The sequence below is a fragment of the Bos indicus genome, chromosome 8, assembly GCF_029378745.1.
Source record: "Bos indicus isolate NIAB-ARS_2022 breed Sahiwal x Tharparkar chromosome 8, NIAB-ARS_B.indTharparkar_mat_pri_1.0, whole genome shotgun sequence".
In the NCBI taxonomy this organism is placed as follows: Eukaryota; Metazoa; Chordata; class Mammalia; order Artiodactyla; family Bovidae; genus Bos; species Bos indicus.
Window position 1 is genome coordinate 26,772,104 of NC_091767.1, and position 6,847 is coordinate 26,778,950.

The following is a 6,847-nucleotide window of genomic DNA, read 5'->3' on the forward strand; positions in this document are numbered from 1 at the left end:
TTCTCTGGGATTTTTCTGTGAATATAAACATGTGTTCTGGGAATGGTCATTGTTTCTCCCTTCCTAATTTAGTCTTATTTCTTTTTCATGACTAGGACTGACCTTAGTAAAATGTTGACTAGCAATGGTAATAGCAAGCGTCATTTTTATTTTTCCTGATCTCAGGGGAGAATTTTCAACATTACTCACTAAGTACTACATATGCTTTTAGTTTTTGTAGGTAGCTTTTAGTCTACTTTAAGAGATTCCGATTTATTACTACTTTGGAACACAGTTGAATTCCATCATATATTTTGGCTGTATCTACTGAAGTAAAAAGACATTTCCCCCTGTATTCTGTAGTGAACTACACTGGTTTTCAAATATCTAAATAAACTCAATTTCCTGGGAAATATACAACTTGGTCATACACAAGCACAGTATACTTTTTGTGTATTGATGGGTTCAATTTGATAATATTTTACTTAAGATTTTCACAATTATATTCATAAGAGAAGTTGGCCTGTTATTCTCCTTTCTTGTAATGATCCTTTTCAAGATTTTGGTTTAATTCTTTCAGACATCTGAAGGCACATGCATTCTAGAATCACCTTAATACCATTTATACTAAAGATAATCCCCAAATGGCTGCATTTCCTGAGGTTACCAAGCTACATACTTCCTATCAGGCCTTACAGCCCTCTGAATGTCAACCCAAAACATGGATTTACCTGCCACGGTGACTTTGGCAGGCCTTAGACTTCAACTTTGGTTTGCCTCAACCCTGGAAGTTTTTAAAAGTATTGCTTAGCTCTCAGGCTTCTAGTGGGCTTCCCTAGTGGATAAGGAATCCACCTGCAATGCGGGAGACTTGGGTTCAATCCCTGGGTTGGGAAGATTCCCTGGAGAAGGGAAAGGCTACCCTCTCCAGTATTCCAGCCTGGAGAATTCCACGGACTGTATAGTCCATGGGGTTACAAAGAGTCAGATACAACTAGCGACTTTCACTTTTGAGCCTTCTAGCTGTCTTTTCCAGAATTTGCAAAGCTCCTCAAGACAAAGCAGCTCCAAAAACCATTTACTACCATAGATTTCCCTCTTTTTGTGGGATTATGGCTTGGTGATTTTTCATTGCCTTAAGTCTCCAATGCCTTAAAGATGATTTATAAAAAATATTTTGTTCAGCATTCCTAGTTGACCTTAGCAAAAGGTTGACCCAGTTTCTTTGTAAGCCGTCACTGGAATCAGATGTTCCTGGCTGCCTTTAAGTAATGCAGTGATTGTATAAAATAAGGCCTGAAATTCACAGGTGGCTACCTAAACACTCACTTACAAAGAAAGTGATGCTTTGGTCTCCTGCATAATGCAAGGGATAATAGATTAAAAGCAAAGTTCAAAAAAAAAAAAAAATACAATATGCCATCGATGATATGGCTGAATAAGACTTTATCTGTTGAATAATTTTATTCAGGATAAAACAATTCTCTTAACAGAGAAACCAGGTTTTTTAAATCTCTGGAGAGGAATCAGGAAGTGTGTTTATAGTGCTTAGCAACAGTATTGAAAATTTTAGTATTTTTTTAAAATAGAAAAAAACTTAGATTGACACTTAGGTAAAATACAACTAAGACATGGAACCACTGAATAATTAACTTAGTGACATTAATATCATTAAAATAATCAACCACTTAGCTAATTCCACAGTCATGACTGAAATGTCCACCTAGTGGACACAGGCTCTCAACCCTTTATTTTGTAGAAAAAATAGTTAATGGCTCAGGCTCAGAGTGATAAGTCCCATCCCCTACCTCACCTTCAGACTGGAAAGAAGAGAAAATAAATATGGCAAATGCCCACATTCAACAACATGCCCTTTTGTTTGTATTTAGTCTTATTTTCACATCTTCAAACAGGTGTTTCCTTTTCCTAAGATATTATCTAAACAGAGGAGCCGAATAAGAGACTGTGCAAATGAAAAGTGCTAAAATCAGCTTCAAATAAATGGCTAGGGAAGACTTACTTCCCAATGATCTGTAATACATGTTACTTCTCATCCATTCCTGCAGAGGAGCAGAGGCAGGCTCTTGCTGAGTGATAAATATATTCACAGATAGCATCACCAAATCCTGAACAATCTTGAGACTGAAAAATGGGGCTTTAAAACATTATGAACAACAGAAGAAATACTAAAGTAAAGCAAATAATATCTTGGAAGGGGGACGTGCAATGAATGAATTCCCAATGTTACAGTGTGTTGTTGCAACAAAAATATTTGAATTTCCATACTGTTTAATGTAGTGGGATGAAAGAATCTGCTTCAAGCAGTGACCAAGATAGAAAAGTCACATCTTAGATGGTAACTGGAGAACAGAGGCCTTGCTCTAATCTGTACATGTTTTATCATCAATGTCAATGAATATTTATTGAGATCTCAGAAAGCATTTAGCCATGTCTGCTAACATGTACAGTAAGAATTAGAGAGAAGTTGTAGTCCTTTCCCCCCAGGACATTCTATTAAAAATACGCCTTTCCATAGGCAGATAACACTTTTATTTTTCCTTTCCCAACAGGGGGATCCTTAGCATCCACATCCCAAATGAGGATTGATGAACTTGAAATGTGTCTTTGTGGAAATGGAGAAGGAAGCAAGCACGACGACTGTATATAAGAGTGCTCCCGCTATAAGGAATCTAAGGAATCGTGAATTGTAGAAGTAGATGCAGCCAGGAATCATGGAATCAAACGCCAGGGATGCAGGCCAGATTATCTCCAGGTAAAGACAGGTTCTCTGCTTTCTGCCGAAGTATGAGGCCTTCACCATTTCTCTTTGTTTTTATAGGCCCAGAAATTCAGAAAAATACTTCTCTTCTTCAAGAAAATCCACTGGCAAGTCTGATGATAAACACTAACCAGTCTTCAGTAGCAGGGGAGTACAGAGAACAGAATGGCAGGGGTGGATCCAAGTTTCAGGAAATCTAAAACGTACACAATTGTGAAGGCCTCTTTACAAAAAAAAAAAAAAAAACAAACTACAGAATGCAATGGTCAAAGGCCTTGGAGCAGCAGGGCTCGGGGGCTTGCATTTCCTTATCTTTGCCTTATCTGTGGGCCTCTTTTCTGTGTTGGTGAAGAGCCAACTCATTAGAAAAGACCTTGATGCTGGAAAAGATTGAGGGCAGGAGGAGAAAGGGGCAACAGAGGGTGAGATGGCTGGATGGCATCACCCAATTCAATGGACATGAACTTGGGCAAACTCTGGGACACAGTGAAGGACAGAGAAGCCTAGCATGCTACAATCCATGGGGTCACAAAGAATTGACATGACTGAGCAAATGAACAACAAATCTGTGTCTCAAGGACCTCTGCACAACCCCAGCTGACTCTTATGCTTAGGAAAACTGTTCAGAGTGGCGAGATCTTCTGGTATTGGAGGCGTATGGGAAATTTCCCCCATTTGAAAATATTAACAAAAAATTAAAATTAATAAACTCTTCATAAGACTTGGCCTTTGGTCATCACTTTGGCACATCTGGTAAAGGGAGTCACTATGCAGTCATCAAGGTCAAGAAAGGTTATTGCCCAAAGGACTCCACTCACCTCTTAGCTGTTTGACCTGGTGGGAGCTGACTGAAATGCTTCAAGCTTAGAGGATGATTTGGGATGAGTAGCTTGAGAAGAGGGTGAGAACATAAAGAAAATGTTGGAACATAGTGGCAGAAGGGGAAGACAGCTTGAACGTGGGAGGAGAAAGAAAAACTACCTCCAGACCCTGCTCTTTGGAAATAAATTGAATGATGGCACCTCACACAGTGAGCTGATAGCTGGGGGACATGGAAAACTTTAGGGCAGCATTTCAGAAAAATGTGGTCCACAGACCACCTGACCTAGACTACCTGGTGTGCTTGGCAGAAAGCAGTTGTCTGAGCCCAACCCCAGAAAGTACCATGTGAATCGCTGTCAGTGGGGCTCAAGGATGTCCACTTTTTTGACTTCCCTGGTGGTCCAATGGTTAAGACTCTATGCTTCCACTGAAGTGGGCACAGGTTCCATCCCTGGTTAGGGAACTAAGATCCTGCCGGCCAAGCAGCACTGCAAAAAAAAAAAAAAAAGAAAGAAAAGAAATGGCTATAAAGAATGCTCAGGCTTCCCTGGTGACTCAGATGGTAAAACATCCACCTGCAATGCACGAGACCCGGGTCCAACCCCTGGGTCAGGAAGATCCTCTGGAGAAGGGAATGGCTACCCACTCTAGTATCTTTGCCTGGAGAATCCCATGGACAGAGAAATTTGGTGGGCTACAGTCCATGGGGTTGCAAAGAGTCAGACATGACTGAGTGACAAACACACATAAATAATGTTCACTTTAATCAGTACTGGGTGATTTGGGGGCAAAATGACATTTGAGAAACTGGAGAAATGGTTTTGTTTTTTTTTTTTTTTTCTTAATCTAGCCAAGTTCTGCCTAGGGGATGGATGCATGGGAAGTTTCCAGTTACCAGAATTGACACTTCTGGATAGTATCAGTAGGTCAGCTTCCAACCATTCACTGCCTTCTTTGTGGCCTGAGTACTTTCAGTTCTGACCCAGGATGGTGCTCCCAGCTGCCAAACAGAATGAGCCACTGACACTTTCAGAACTCAGTGTAAGCTAAACAAGCCACTCCCTGCAGATCTGACCCTCCGACTTCCTCCCCATCATCCTTGCTGACACATTACAACCTCAGCTATACTGTGTTGACACTTAGCAGATAAAGTGTCCTGAACACCCAATATCTGCTTTATATAAATTACAGAATGCTTACCAAAGGCAGTGTCAATCCCAGAGTCTTCTCAGTATTAATACCTTAATTAGATTAACTTTATAAGTCTTGTGTGAAAGAAGACTTCCCAGGTGTATCTATGTTACTATAAAAGTGAGTGCCTATGGCAAAGAAACCAAGGAACCCCCCTTCTCGAAATATCTCAACTATGCTGCCATGGGGCCTGAAAATGGAGTCCATTTGTCTGCACTTCCCTGCTGCTGCTGCTGCTGCTAAGTTGCTTCAGTCGTGTCCGACTCTGTGCGACCCCATAGACGGCAGCCCACCAGGCTCCGCCGTCCCTGGGATTCTCCAGGCAAGAACACTGGATTAACATGAATAGTTTGATGTCATCTGTGTCTACACTGTTTTGCTCTATCAATCAGAGTTTTAATTCCTTATGAGTAGAGACTATATATATTTTTTTTTTTTTTTTTTTTTAAATAAGAAGTCGGTATCAATCAATTAGAAAAAAAGAGAACGTGTGTTAACTGCCTAGAAGAGCTTAAGGCTTCCCAGTGGTGCTAGTGGTAAAGAACTCACCTGCCAATGCAGGAGACATAAGAGATGCAGGTTTGATCCCTGAGTTGGAAAGAGCCCCTGGAGGAGGACATAGCAACTCACTCCAGTATTCCTGCCTGGAGGATCTCTTGGACAGAGGAGCCTGGGGGGCAGAGTCAGATGCAACTAAAGCTACTGAGCATGCCACACAAGAAGGACTTGAGATAACATGAGAAAGGCCAAAATACAAGCTGACGAAGGCAGACACAGGGAAGGAGACTGGCTTACTAAGGCTCTTTAAGTAATCTGAGCCTGAAACACAGACAGAGCCCCTGCATGAAGGTGCCCTGCTATCGGCGCCGGCAGGCTGCAGTCTTAAGTATCTTACCCTGCTCTTAGCATAGTTCGCTGTGTTCTCCTCACCAGCTGTGCTGCCTTTTCTCTGGGCTCATCTATTAGCCCTTTCTGGTTTATGGTATCTCGGTTCTTAGCTTTACTTCTAGATTTCTGTTTTCCTCTTTTTCCTTCTCCTTGGATAATTATAGAAGGAGCTTCCAGGCACCACCTCCTAGCTCAGCTTGCTCCCAATGGCCATCACTCTGTTCCCTGTCAAGAGCAACACACAGATGGAATGGGTAGGAAGTATTTAAAGGAAACTGGGAAGGGAACAAGGAGATGAGAAGGATATATCACAGTTTAAGGTCCACCCTAACCACATTTATATCTCAGTTTAGATATAATAAGAATACCATATTACATTTGGATATAATTTTCATATTGTAAAAAATGACTGAGTTTGATGTCCTGTGTTTTGATTGGCATTTTGAATAAAGGATGCTCCAAGGTCATAGTTTTCAAAGTGGCCAAGAAACTACTGGAATGATGCCAGCTCTCTGGCTGGTGACCGTCTATAGCAATTTGAACTCTTATGGACTGCTCGTAAACTGGTACTACCACTTTGGAAAACTGGCAGTCTCCATATGCATGACCCATCAATTCTACTCCTCAGTATACAACAAACAGAAATGAACACATACGTACATGAAAAACCTGTACAAAGATGTTCTTGGCAATATCATTTATAATAGTCCAAAATGGAAAACCACTGAATTTATCAAGAATAGCATAAATTAATAAGTTGAGGTCTATTCCTATTTCAATCTCAAATACCTGAATCTCACAAACATGATTCTTAGACTAAGAGGCCAAACATAAAAAACAGCACATATTATATATTCTCATTTACATAAAGTTTCAAAGGCAATGCTAATATGTTGCTAGATCAGAATAGTGGTGATCTGGGGGAGGAGCATAGAGAGGATTCTGAAGTGTTGGAAGTATCCTGTTTGGGGACTTCCCTGCTGGTCCATTGGTTAAGAATCTGCCCTGCAATATAGGGGATGCAGGTTCAATCCCTGGTCAGGGAACTAAGATCCCACGTGCCACAGAGCAACTAAGCCCACGCTGCAACTGGAGATCCTATGAAGACGCCACAAACTGCAACTAAGACCCAATGCAGCCAAATAAACGAATAATTTTTTAAGTTAAAAAGTATCTTGTTTCTTGGCC